The 14,912-nt window shown below is 35.6% G+C and overlaps 1 protein-coding gene across 5 annotated transcripts in view; it reads left to right on the forward strand.

Moving 5' to 3' along the window:
• The window catches only part of MSH3 (mutS homolog 3), a 195,128-nt gene that overhangs the window by 66,382 nt on the left and 113,834 nt on the right, over positions 1 to 14,912 (forward strand). The gene's annotated exons all lie outside the window — the stretch shown is intronic.

The raw sequence follows: 14,912 nt of genomic DNA on the forward strand, positions 1-14,912 counted from the left end.
TTAGAAAATCAAACTAATTGATTAAGTGAAGTTCCATATGTTTCTTTGTTCTTAGAGTTAAGAATGTTCCTTTTTCATTTGATTTGAATGTCTTTCAAAGTAGCGTTCATAATATATTTTTCTGATTATAACACTAATCCATATTTATTTAGGAAAAGTTGGGAGTCACAAAAAAAAGATAAAACTAAGTCAAATCCTCCTACCCAGAGATAATTACTATTAAACACTTTGGTATATTATTTTCATGTATGCATTTCACCTTTTTTTGTTTATGAACTTGGATTCATATTGCAAAATCAATTTTATATCCTGTTTTTTATTTACCTAAAATTTCCCATATATTTTTTACTTTATTATGGAAATTTTCAATCATATACAAAATTATACTAAATAATATAGTGAACCCCCATGAATCTGTCAACCAGCTTCAACATTTTTCACCTCAGCCAGTCTCATTTCATCCATGCCCCTTACTCCCTCCCTGCTTGGATTATTTATTTGAAATAAATCCTAGAGAACATCATTTAATCTGTTACTATTTCAGTGGGTACTCGTGAAAACCAAATGACTAGATAACGTTCTGTCATATGAATGGATCATAATTTATTCCCCTTTGATTTTGCATTCATTTATTCAGTATTATAAATATTGCTATAATGAATATCCATGCATAGAAATATTTGTGTGTATTTCTATTTCCTTAAGTTAAATTCCTAAAAGGTGGACTTACTGGGTCAGAGGGTATAAATATTTATAAAGCTTTTGATTGCTTGCTAGGATTGGTAATATCAAGTTATACTTCCACTACTATATTATAAGAGAGTTGTTTGAACCCTTGCTAACATTCGGGGTGATTATTTAAATAATCTCTGCCAATTGGATAGATGGAAAATTCTGCATCAAGTTCCCTTATTTTGTTCTTAATCCTTTTCTGACAGTGAGTTCAAACTTGAGTAATTAAAAGAGTGTAGACTTTTAAGGGGTATTGCTCTCAAAGAGCTAAAAGATTTAAATGTTTTAATTTTTTTAAACATGGTTTTCTAAAACTTTATTTCTAATATTTCATGTCTTTGGTTTTCATTTTTCTTTATAACTCACTGTATATTTGCTTAATTCAGATATACAGTTGACCCTTGAACAATGCGGGGATTAAGGGCACCAATCTCACCCCTGTAGTCAGAAATCTGCTGCATAACTTTTGACTCCCCCCAAACCTAACCACAGTTCATTAAGTTTTTATATCTGTGGGGCACTGGTTCCAGGATCCCCCATGGTTACCAAAACCCACGGGTGTATGTATAGAATATGGTATAGAATAATGTGTACAGTCAGCCCTCCACATCCTCAGGTTTCCAGCTTTGGATCGAAAATACTGTTTTCAATCCGGGATTGGTGGAATTTGTGGATGTGAAACCTGTGGCTATGGAGGCTGACTGTATTTATTGAAAAACAAAAATCTATGTATGAGGGGACCTGCACAGTTCAAACACATGTTCAAGTGTTAAATGTAATTGAGACTAAAGTTGATCATTTGATCTAACACTTTCATTTCTGATTATTTTAATAAAATAATAAAGGCAAAATTCAATACAGTATCAAAATATTCCACAAAGATATTGCTAAAACTGAATTATTTGGCTGGCAGACAGTATTGCCTGGTGATATTCCTAAATGTTTATTCATCAAATGAGGTTTAAGAACCATTTGACATACCAAAGATAGTTTGAGTGTCATATGTGGGTTTTCCAAATTCCATGACTGTCTTTGTCTTGTTTCTTTCTTTCTTTTTTTTAAAGATTTTTATTAAAATATAGCCAGCATACAATATTATATCAGTTTCAGGTGTACATCATAGTTATTCAACATTTATAGACCTAAAGAAGTGATCATCCTAAGTCCAGCTACCATCTGACGCCGTACCACGCTATCACAATATTGTTGACTATGTTCCCTGTGCTGTACATTACATCCCCATGACTTATTTGTTTTATACCTGAAAATTTGAATTTCTTATTTCCCTTCACCTTTTTTTCCCCTTTTAAAAATTTTCAATTACAGTTGACACTCATTTTATATTAATTTCAGGTGTACGGCATAGTGGTTAGACATTTATATAATTAAGGAAGTGATCCCCCTGACTAGTACAGTTTCTACCTGGCTGCCTTTGTCTTGTATTAATTTGCACTTTTCTGGTTATCATTGAGAGTATTAATTTTTCCTGTGTTTTCCCGACCACATGTAATTTTTATTTTATTTGCATATCAGACTAAGCAAAGTCACAAGTTAATGCATATTTCTTGGGGTGTCTAAAACTAGTCTATATCTAAGGACAGAATGGATTAGTGGAGATTCTAAAGTCAAATGGTCAAATAGTGTGGCAATTGTGACGTAGGATTAGGGTTGGAGAATTGGCTCTTCCTCATAGTGACTGCGGGTAAATTACTCAACTGTGTTGCCCTTCAGTTTCCTTTTCTTTAAAATAGGGATAAGAGTGCTTACCTCATAGGATTATTAAATCAATTATAGGTGAAGTGCTTCAAATAATGAGTAGCATAGAAAGTTCTCAATAGCAAAGCTATTCTTTTTCTTTTCCTATCAGCCATTCTCTTTTAATACTGCCTCTCCTCCGTTCTCTTCTGGAACTCTACCAAAAGAAGTATGTTGGACCTTCTTATTTTGCTCTCTGTGCATAGCCCTTTATGATGTCATCTTCCACATACAGCTGTTTCTCATATTGTTTTTGGCCCTTGGGGATTTCCTTTTTTTTTTTTTGGCTGTATTTGAAAAACATTTTTGATGATACTGTGTTTTAATTCATTGTATCTATGTGTTTTTAGTAGCCTGGACCAATTAAGTCCTCCACGCTTAAGGTAGCATTCCATTATTTTTATACTTAGATCTCTCCCCATTCTGAGAATACTTCAGTAATCATCTACATTTTATTTTAGTCAATTTATTTTTCTTTTAATTTAATTTGTAGTGTTCAACTTTTAAATCACTTTTTCTTTATTTTGTTTTACTGTGTGAGGTGTGGTCCTACCTTAATTTCTCCCCTGAGTACTAATGGTTCCATTTCGGCTGCCATAAACTTAGCCTTTATTAATCTGATGTACAAATCCAGCCACAATAAAAAAGAAAAGGAAAAAAAAATCAGTAATGGGGATAGAGAAAGCTTTTAATTAGGTAGGTATGAATAACATAGCTTGCCAAAATTCTGTTCTGTATTTACTACCAATAAACAGTATAGCATTGAATTTTCAAGGAAAAAATTTTGTTTTTGGTGGTATCACCTTGTCCATTTTAAAATGATAGGTAGATTCTTGTGTCTTAATCTTAGAATCCCTTTTTTCTTTTGCTGTAAACCTGAAGGTAAAAATAGCAGTTTTTGTCAGTTACTGATTGATATTTTATTAATATTGAAGAAATAAAGCTGTGTGAAAAAAAGGTAGAAGAATGGCTTGGAATTATAGAATTTACATTTTAAAGTACATACATATTTGGGTTTTTTTTTGTGTATTCTTAACTTTGACCACAAGAGGTCTCTAAAGGATTTTGTAGTCTGTGGATTACAATTTAAAGACTACTGAAACCTCACATTTATTCTTATTCCTCAAGGTATAGACTTACTTACTTTGTATTATAAGGTAACTTAGACTAACTGTAAGTAAAAGGTGGTACTAAGCTAAACTTTTTATTTCTAAATAATGATAAACTACCAATTTTTCTTAGGTTAATTAACTTTATTTAAATATGTTTATAAGATTTCAGTTTGAATCTTAGGAAATCAGTCTTATTATCTTGATTGTTACCCTTCCTGTTTGTCTTGAGAATATATACAGAGCCCTTTAAAAAGATCAACTACAAAATTTACATTAAGGTGATATAATGGGAAATTCTGCTTTTCTTTTTTGAGATTTCCATTATGATAGTTGAAATAATTTTATAAGTAAGAACTTTTTAACAACTTTAATAAGTACCAGTTTTGTAATTAAATGTAGTTTCAGAATGCTGTCATGATGATTAAGTCATACTACTTTCTTATGAAGTTTCTCCTTCCTTGCTTGTTATAAAAAAAATTAAGTATTACAGTTAAAAATGAAAAGTACTTAAAGGAAACTCAGTACCAACTGAATTCACAGCACCAGAGAAGGGCATAAGTCATGGGCAGAGTCCGAGGGTGAAAGAGGAATGACTCTGGAGCAGGGATGGTTAGTAGGTGGGTTGAACAGGTAGAGCCAAGTTGAACCTGGTTTACTTACTTACCTGATAGAATTCTAAGTGGTTCACAAATAAACATTTTTTACTTTCATAGTTAAATATTTACTTATGGTGTACTAAAATGTGCAATTAGTAAATCAAACCTGTGATTTCATAAATTTTTTAGGTTGTAGAAAGAATCTTTAAGTTGATATTTGAGTTAAAAAAATGCGGGTTGATTTAACAAAAACTATTGGATTGTAGTAGTAATGTGCTTGTAGATGTGGCAACATATTTGAAGGTGGAGGGGGAATCACTTAAGTTAGGAAAATGTGTTGGAGCACATTGTAGGGGCTATATATGTCACATTTGTCTTGTCATTTTGATTCTGTATGTGTGTTAAAAATAAATCCAACGTATGAGGTGTGATCAAACAGTATGGTGAATGTTTAAATAAAAAAAAAATTATTACAGTAAAAGACACATTGCCATTAATCCCCCTCAAAATATCCCCCTCACTTCAAACACACTTAACCCATCGTTCTTGCCACTTTCTGAAGCAGTTCTGGAAGTCCTCTTTCCTGAGTATCTTTAGTTGCGCTGTTGTGGCTGACTCAATATCCTGAATCATTTTGACTTTGGGGAAGAGCCAGAAGTCGCACAGTGTCAGATCCGGTGAATAAGGTGGTTGAGGACACACCGTAATGTTTTTTATTTGACAGAAATTGCCATATACCAGAAACGATGTGTGACATGGAACATTGTCATGATGGAGGATGATTTACGGCACACTTGAAGACATACCTTCTCTCAACCGTAGCTCACACTTGACTGACTGCACCCAGCAAGTTGAAATTTGTCACACACTGTTACTAAGGTTCGACGCGCCGATTCCCTATTGAAGATCCCTGCCTTTCTGTTAGATGGCACTCAGCAGCATTCACCGTATTTTGTGATCACAGTGGAAAGGCTCCGTGTCACACATCGCTTCTGGTACAGCAGATTTCTGTCAAATAAAAACATTATGGTGTGTCCTCATCTACCTTAATTACCAGATATGGCACTGTGCAACTTCTGGCTCTTCCCCAAAGCCAAAATGACCCTGAAATGTAAACATTTTGAATCAATTCAGGACATGGAGGCAGCCATGACAGTGCAACTAAAGACACTCGTGAAATAGGACTTCCAGAACTGCTTCAAAAAGTGGCAAAAATGATGAGATAAGTGCATTCGAAGTGAGGGGGTGTATTTTGAGGGGGATGAATGGCAGTGTGTCTTTTACTGTAGTAAATATTTTATTTAAACATTCACCATATTTTGTGATCACCTTGTAAATGGGACCATTGCTTGAATGAAAAAAAGAATCTAAACCAGAGTTTTAGAGAAATAGGGATGTTAATTTGAGGCCTAGAAATGGCATTGAAACTCCCTGAAGATGGGTTACTTTCCATTTTTCATAATAGCTTACCTTTCTGATTAAGGTATTTTATTCTTCCTTCAAGTTTATTTTATTAATTTAGCTAGCTAGCGGTAAGTTTTATTTGATAATTTTTTTCTTATTCCTAAAAAAATCTGTATTGATAGATGTTTCCAGTAGGTTCTCAACTTACTGATACATCCTCTGATTTGCATAATATTATACATTCATTCTTAAAAACATTTATTGGGTGCTTGCTGTTTGCCAAGTTCATTATTAGATGGTGAAGATATAAAAATGAATAAGATCCCTACCTTCCAGATTCTTACAGTCTAAGGGATAGTAGTCATGAAAATAAACAATTACAGTGCAGGTACAGATTGTTAAGGTCTTACGGAGTGACTGGTAGTATTAGAATGCCAGCCTTATGCTTGAAGAAGTTAGGTGAGGCTTCCCAAAAGAGTCTTCCAGAACTGAGACTGAAGAATGACAGGAAGGAAGATGGGGATGTGAGAGAGTATGGTTTTCCTAGAGAGCAGAAGCTAGTTTGGTTGGCAGCTCTGCCAGGGTGTGCATGGCAGCCTGAGGCAGGACAGATGTGGGGTTTGGGGAGAAAGGTAATGTAAGTGAAAGAGAATCAAGGGTAAGACAATGGAGAGAAAGCAATATTAAAGAAAGGTTGGAAAAAAAATTTCCTGGGAAAAAGACTGAGGAAGGATGGCGGTGGTAGAAACAATATCATAATGATCTTTTGTGTGCCCAGCACCTATCAGTGTAGCTCGAATATAGTAGGTACTTAATACATGCTTGATGAATCAATGATGAAACAAGTGACATTTAGGATAAGGAGAATAATGAGTATTTCCCATTTGTTTTTCTTAGGAAAAACGATTTGGGTTTTGTAAACATAGATTGTTGGAGTAGCTGGAAATTTATACATATAACATATATAAGGATAAATGTGTATCTAAACGGTATGGATGTAGCCAACTCATTTACTTCTTTTGAAGCCATATTAATTCCCTATCATTTCTTCCTTGTTGTTTGTATTCTTCAAAAAATATATAAAAAAAATTAACTTTAAATTAGTTTGTTTAAGCTTCCTAACATACCCTTACGGTAAATATTAATAGAATCTACATGGTTAAGTTATTCTGGACAAGGAGTTAAGTAATTATTTTAAAGATTGATATTGATGATAACAAGGTCCCCTCATCTTTGGCACTTTAAATCTTTTCTGCTCATAGGACATCTTTTTTCCCCCCCGTCTTTCTGTTCTTTCTCATCTTTCTCATTCCTTGTTTCTAGACTAGAAGATAAATATAAAGTTCACTCCTGTGTCATTCTGGTTCATTATATTTATTATATAATAATTTCACTTTACTATTTGGAAAATTTAGAATTAAAAAATTGATTGTGGTAGTAGAGATGAAAGTGAATTAAGTAGCCAATATATATCTTATTATACACAGTAGGAAATGTTTGTCTCTAGGAAAACATTAAAGAGAAAGTTGTCTTAAGAAAAATCTGTTTTATATTGATTTCCTTTTAAAAAATATATTAATTCCTTCTATGGTGGAAATGCCATTGTATTTTGAGTAGTTTTCTTGGTACCGATAGTTTTTATATATCTAGTTAACACTTTTAATTGGTGTGCTTAATACATATATATGAAAATCCAGGTCTTCAAATGACAAATTAATAGGTGATAGTTATTCTACAAGTGTTTGCTATGGGGCTTATCTAAAAAAGGAACCTCCTGTGCATTTCATTGAGTGTAACTCTACAGGAATATCTCTACTTGAACAGCATAAATATAATAGGTTTATTGATAGTATTTTCCCCAAAAATAAGACCTAGCCGGGCAATCAGCTCTAATGCGTCTTTTGGAGTAAAAATTAATATAAGGCCTAGTGTTATTTTACTATAATGTAAGACCAGGTCTTATCTAACATAAGACCGAGTCTTATATTAATTTTTGCTCCAAAAGACACATTAGAGCTGATTGTCTGGCTAGGTCTTATTTTCGGGGAAACGCGGTAATAGTTGAATAGGAAGAAACAGCATTTGAGGAGTCCGTACGAATGACCTTACTGATTATTATAGACAACTATCAAGGCAGGGCCAGACTGTTTAAATAGAAAGTTCGGAAGCAATTGTGTGAGAGTGCAGATGTTTTACTACTTCTGTTTTTGTAAATACACCTATTCATTTGGGGTTGAAGATTTAACTGCATAAAATGTCCTAATTAACTAAAACATTTTATTCCGAAGTTACAAGATCACCAAGGTAGTAAGTGGCAAAGCCCACTAGATCCCTAGTTCTGATAAGCCCACCTTTTACTATTATTAAGATATAAACCAATAGCAAAATAAAATACAAACATCTCAATAGAACTCTTATTACAGGTAGCCTTTGTCCTTAGAATCTCTTCAAAAACATTTTTTTCCACCTCCATAATTCAGAGAGGTTACTTTCACTTTCTTCCTTTCTAGCAGAGTTTCCTTTCACTATCTACCTTAAATCAGAAACTTGAGGCTTGTTTGGTTCAGAGCCCCTCTGGGCTTGCTTATCTCTGAACGTTGTGGACTTACACTTATCCATTAGTCTTTTCAATGACTCCTTCCTATCAAACCTCCTGCTGAGGGGAGATTTCTTAGCAAACGCTTGTAGAATAACCATTTCCATTATTTGTCCTGATTATTGTGATATTATTCTCTTATCTCTTGTTTTCAGGCTAAGAATTTGTTCTCCCTCCCATCCTCTTGTGTGTTCTTTTTAGCCCCTAGCCCAAGTCTTGATCCCTCTAGCAATAAAAGTCTGTGAAGTCCTGGTATGTTTTTCTCCGCTATCCCATTTTTCTTCTCTCCCACCCTATTACTCCCTCCCTCCCTTTTTCCTTCTCTTCTCTCCTTCTTTAAGAAAATCACCTGTCTAGTATTTGATTTAATGTATAATTCTATTTAATATACATAATACTGAGGTTAATGACGTTTCCCCAGATTTGCTTGGGAGCTCCCCACACCCCGGCAGTTCAGAAAACTGGCAAGTTCCTAGGACTCTTTCCATCAGTGTCATCTGGCAAGTTCCTAGGACATCCTAGTGGATTATGAAAGGTGCAATGACCACTTAAAAAAACGGATAGAATAGTATAGAGTTGAAGATAGATGAGTGCATTGTATGTAATAAGCTGAGTATTGTTTTATGAAACTTTGTTTTTCCATTTGCTAATACATCCTAATCCTGTTTTTAAAGTTGCTTTAAATAGGGACAAACTGATTTCTGGGCGTTCCTGTTAACAATAAATCAAATGATGTATACAAATAACGTATCAGCTGAGGAATGTTTCCCTGTCCATTCAGCTGCGCAGGCACTCAGTGTGCAGTCACCATGGATTTTATTGAGATGAAAAGATCCATGAGGGAAAAGACCCCATTAAGGGCTACCAGTCTGTTTGCAGAGCCAGCACATACACTAATCTCTCCAATACAGAGCAGGTTGGTACAGTGTGTGATAGAGAAGCAAACTAAGAACTGAGAGAGTGCACGGGATGGAGAGAATAATGCTATCTAGAGCAGCACTACACAGTAGAAATACAATGTGACCCACAAATGTGAGTCACAGTAATTTTACATTTTTTGGTAGTCACATTAAAAAAGTAAACACGGGGTTCGGCCCGGTGGCTCAGGTGGTTAGAGGTCCATGCTCCTAACTCCAAAGGCTGCTGGTTCAATTCCCACATGGGCCAGTGGGCTCTCAACCACAAGGTTGCCAGTTCAATTCCTCGAGTCCCGCAAGGGATAGTGGGCTCCACCCCCTGCAACTAAGATTGAACACGGCATCTTGAGCTGAGCTGCCGCTGAGCTCCTGGTTGGTGCAGTTGGTTGGAGCGCATCCTCTCAACCACAAGGTTGCTGGTTCAACTCCCGCAAGGGATGGTGGGCTGCGCCCCCTGTTACTAGCAGTGGCAACTGAACCTGGAGCTGAGCTGTACCCTCCGCAACTAAGACTGAAAGTTCAACAACTTGAAGCTGAATGACACCCTCCACAACTAAGATTGAAAGGACAACAACTTGACTTGGAAAAAAATCCTGGAAGTACACACTGTTCCCCAATAAATTCCTGTTCCCCTTCCCCAATTAAAAAAAAGTCTTTAAAAAAAGTAAACATGGGAAATTAATTTTAATAATATGTTTTATTTAATTCAACATATCAAAAATATTTCAAAATTTAATAATAATAATTATTATTATTTTCATGAGGCACCCTTTAATCTATGGCAAGCACAGAAATCTGTAATTATTTTTTATATAATAATTCTTTGTATTCTTTTTTTATATACTAACTTTCCAAAATCCACTGTATTTGCAGCATCTCTCAGGTCTGACTAGCTACATTTCAAGTTCTCAGTAGCCACATGTGATTAGTAGCTACTGTACCAGACAGCGCAGTGTAATAGAATGTAGGGAAGCTTCACGCAAGAGACGGCCTAGACAAAAAAGAAAGGATAGGTAACACATAACTAGACAGGTGTTGGGAAAACACATTTCATAATGAGAGAAAAGTTGAAACAAAGATGAAATAAAAATTTGTAAATAATAGTTAATGACGCTCTTACTATATGCCAGGTATATTCTATGAGCATTACTCGCATTAACTCACGTAATCTTCACATCAACACTTTGAATTAGTTACCTTTATTATATAGTAACTACTGTATAATTTATGCATTTTTTATAAATGAGGAAATAGGCACAGGTGGTCAAATAGCATGTGTGTGTGTATCTATCTATCTATCTATCTATCTATCTATCTATCTATCTATCTATCTATCTATCTATTGTAGGCAGAATGATGGTCCTCCAAAGATATCCACATCCCAATTCCTGGAATCTGTAAATGTGTGAGGTTAAATGACAAAAGGAAATTAATTTTCAGATGGAATTAAGGTTGCTACTCAGATGATTTTAAGATAGGGAGATTACCCTGGATTATCCAGGTGGGCCCAATTATTCATAAGAGACTTTTAAATGTGAAAGAAGGGAAGGAAGAAGAGCTCTGAGGGATGCAATGTGAGTGTTTGATCCACCAACTCTGGCTTTGAAGATGGAGGAAGAAGCCATGAGCTAAGGAATTTAGACTTCCTCTGGAAATTGGGAAAGACAAGGAACCACATTTTCTCCTAAGAGCCTCCAGAAAGAACACAACCCTGCTGACACCTTGAGGTTAGTGAGGCCAGTGTCATAATTCTGACCTAAGAACTGAAAGATAATAAATGCATATTATTGTAAGCCACTAAGTTTGTAGTAATGTGTTACAGTAGCAAAGAAAGAGTGCTATTAATACACTACCAATATGTGGGTTACGATGTAAAATGTTTTCCTTATCGTGGATTCTGGCTTTAAAGAACTTTTTGTCAATCAGTAGCTGTTTGCTGATATTAGGTCAGACTACTGCCTCTGTTCCTTGGATGCTCAGTTTCTCCTGCCTCGTTTTTCAAACTAGCTGAAAAATGACAGGTGTTTAATACTATGTAAGTAGACGTAACTTGTTTTGCAAATAGGAATGTAAATACTAGTTGTGGTTCCCACTGGATAAAGTGATTACTGACCCTTTTAAGGATGAGCAATTTCTAGTTGCTAAGTCAGGGTATCATTTATGTATGAATTACCTTATAGGTAAGTATACTTTACAGTCTTTTATGTAACTCTTAACTACCGGCCCCCGCATATCACAAAGTTTATTTGTGGGTGATTAAATTGAGTAAGACAAGAGATTGCCCACTCATACAGAATAAAATCCTGTTTCTTCTGCTTGCCAGGGAGCAGTGGGAACAGCTTGGCCTGCAGGTGGATTGTTATATTCTGCCTCCTCCCCACCTACTTACTGCTACAGTGAGACACAGAGCTCAGCCTCTCATCACATCCCGTCCTTCTGGGGCTGCAGAGGAAAGGTCCTTAGGCTCTGTGCTTCTAGGAGAGAAGCTTCCATCTTGCTTCTTGCTTCCATATTTCCCTCACTTTACGTTTTCTTCTGTACTAACAATGCATAGATTTTACTTAGGGGACATGTGTTTTACTCCCTCCTGCCATTATCTTATATACTAAAACACTGCCTTTGTCAACTGATAGATTGCAATGCTCTGCAAACATATAGACATAAAGAATGATTATTTAAAAACTACAATTTCAAGTTAAGTATTGGCTCACTGTAGAAAACAGGGCTGAAATTCAGTAGTCCCCTGGGGCTGTGGTGATGTGAAGGGTTTGTGGGTATCTGTCTTCTAACCTCAAAAGTGGAAAACGTGTGCTTTTCCTGCTCGGTGCTGCCTGTGCTCCAGGTGCTCAGTGAGTGCAGCCTCGTTTTCCAGAATTTTCTTTGTGGCTTAGGGAATCTGTATGATTTGCCTGCTTTTGTTCTCAGAGGTCCTAGGCCATGCTGATTGCTCTTAAGTGATTGTAAGTGCTTTTTGCCTGCTAAGCAACCCTTACGTATAAAAATCAGAGCTTAGACACAAGATAAGGAGGTGGTGATTTTGTTTTACAGAGAGATTTTCACTTGCTGACTTTTAGGAATTTTTAATTCTCATTTGATTTGATGCATTTAAATAACCAAGTTATGCAAAAAGGCTTAAAATGATCCATTTTACAAAAGTTTGATTTGCAAACCCATTGCTTGTGTAAGATAACATATCCGAGGCCACACTTTTTCCCTAGCCTTGGGCTCTAGCTGCACCAGACTAATTGCTCTAAAGATGCCACACACAATGAGAGATGGCTCAGAACAAGTGGTCTTGTTACGGACACCAGGACTGGAAAGAACCCAAGCGGCACTCAGAGAGTTAGGAAGGTCAGCTTTATTACCCTGGCGGGCTCAGCGGGATCCTTCCCAAAGACTGAGCCCCTAGCAAGGTTTTGAGCAGGTTTTTATTGGTTGGGGACTTCTTTGAGTTGGGGAAGGGGTAGGTGTTGTCTGGTAATTGGCTCGGGGTGTGGCTTGGAGGGGGTTATGGGGAAGTGGGCTGGGGCTTAGGCTGGAGACTTCTCTCTCCGCTCGGGCCACCATTTTAGGTCAGTTCCACGTGGCAGGGAATCATTTTAAGGTCAGTTTCTCCATCAGTCTGTGGACTGAGTCTGGGGCCAGACATCCTGTGTTTGAATCCTAGCTTCCTCGCTTATTAGCTGTGGATCTTAACCTTCCTTATTCAAAAATAAATGTGTAATAGTGGAACTATTTCGGAGAATTGTAGTGAAGATTAAATTAGTTAATGTAATACATCTAATAGGCTTTGAGCAGTACCCGGAACATAGTAAGTGCTCAGTAAATGTTAGGTCTTAACTTTTCATTCATCATTTATTTTTCTACCATTTGTAAGCTATCCTGACATTGTGCAGTGTGTTTATCCCATCTAACTTTTAAAATATTCTATATCCTAACAATCTTACTGCTTTTATGAAGCTGCCCTACTTTTTTTAGTTGTGTTTCTAACCTTGGCTGTAATATGGAATCACCTGTGGATATTAATTACTGATGCCTGCGTTTTTGGTCTGTGCTGGAGCTGACTTGCAGTGGGTTTGTAAGGATGGAATGTTCTCTCAGGTTGCTAAAGCTTTGATAGTTAAATCAGCCATGGTCGGAATATTTACACACTTAGAATTGGCTGATACTACCTCAGCATTCTTCCCAATCCTCTTGGCATTCTACATTCTAGTCATGTGTTTATAAGCATCTCCAAAAAGATGTTGAGCCTTTTAGTATGGCACATGAGTTTGTTAGGGCTGCTCTAACAAAGTATGTAGATGCAGTGGCTTAAAAAACAGATCTTTATTGTTGCACGGTTCTGGAGGCTGGACGTCCAAAATTAAGGTGTCAGCAGAGTTGGTTCCTTCTAAGAGCTATGTAGGAAGTATCTGTTCCAGGCCTCTCTCTCTGCTTGTAGACAGCCATCTTCTTCCTATGTCTCTTTATATCGTCTTCCTTCTATGTGTGTCTCTATGTCCAAATTTCACCTTTTTATGAGGACATTAGTCATATTGGACTAGGGCCCACCCTAATGACCTCGCTTAAACTTGATTACCTCTGTAAAGACCCTATCTCTAGCATGGTACTGGGTGTTAGGACTTCCACATATGAATTTTAGGGGGACACAGTTCAACCCATTTCAATACAGTTCACTTTCTTTTTTCTCCATTTGTCCCCATAGCACTTTGCACAGCGAAGATTTGTTGACTGAATTGAAAAGGAAAAACCAATTGCCTAGTGTGTTATTTGCGTTTTATTTTTTATTCATTGTCCTATGAATTCCAGATAGTCAGTTTGTTGATATATATATATGCATTTTTTTGAAGCAACTCTTTCTTGGTATAATGTTAAGAGTTAGTATTTATAGAGAAAAACATTAAGAAGATTAGTTTTTGTAGGTTCTCTGAGGCAGGGATGAGCTTGTTAATGAATTCAAAAGGTTTATGATCTGAGTGAAGTAGTCTTGATTTTGTCTGTTGCTGAGAAAATGCTTTTAATCATGAATGAAAAAAAATATTTGAGGGTATTTACACTGATTTGAGAATGTTTTAATGTTGATTGTCCTCTTTAGGATTACATAAATCTTTGGAGTTTTTAGAAAAGTAGGGTTTCTTTTGCTTTTTCTCAAAGACAAATATAATGTCAGGTAATAATTTTGTGGCTTTGCAATTGAAAACAGTTTTTTGAACCACAGGAAGCATAAATTATTTTGAAAATTTATTCTGTGTTAGGATGATTGTACGATATATACATACATACACACAGGACACAAGGTAAATTATATATATATATATTTATATATATATATAGTGGATGACATTTAAACTATGATAATCTTAATGCATATAAATATGGAATGTACTTTTTGAAGCTAAATATTCTTTCTTCAAATGAGTTACTTCTCTACACCATTGTTTTTGGCTGAAAAAATATTAGAGTAAAATCTTACTCCCCAAAATGTGTTTGGAATACTCATTTGCACAGGAATTTATTAGTCTAATTGTTCAGATATCTTTTTAACAGAAACATTGCAACTGTAAATTATATGACAAATATCAAAAGTTTTAGTTTTCATTAACTTTAATCAAATATGATTTACATGCAAAAAATTTATGCATTTTATGTGGATACATCAATTAATTTTGAGAAATACATACATCAATATAATCACTACCTCAATTAAGAAGTAGAATATTTTCATCTTTCCAGAAAGTTCTCTGTACCTCTTTGCAGTCATTTTAACTTCACTTCCATCTCCTACTCCAAGCAAATAATG

The sequence above is a fragment of the Rhinolophus sinicus genome, chromosome 3, assembly GCF_057876585.1.
Source record: "Rhinolophus sinicus isolate RSI-liver-muscle chromosome 3, RSI-T2T, whole genome shotgun sequence".
NCBI classification, from domain to species: domain Eukaryota; kingdom Metazoa; phylum Chordata; class Mammalia; order Chiroptera; family Rhinolophidae; genus Rhinolophus; species Rhinolophus sinicus.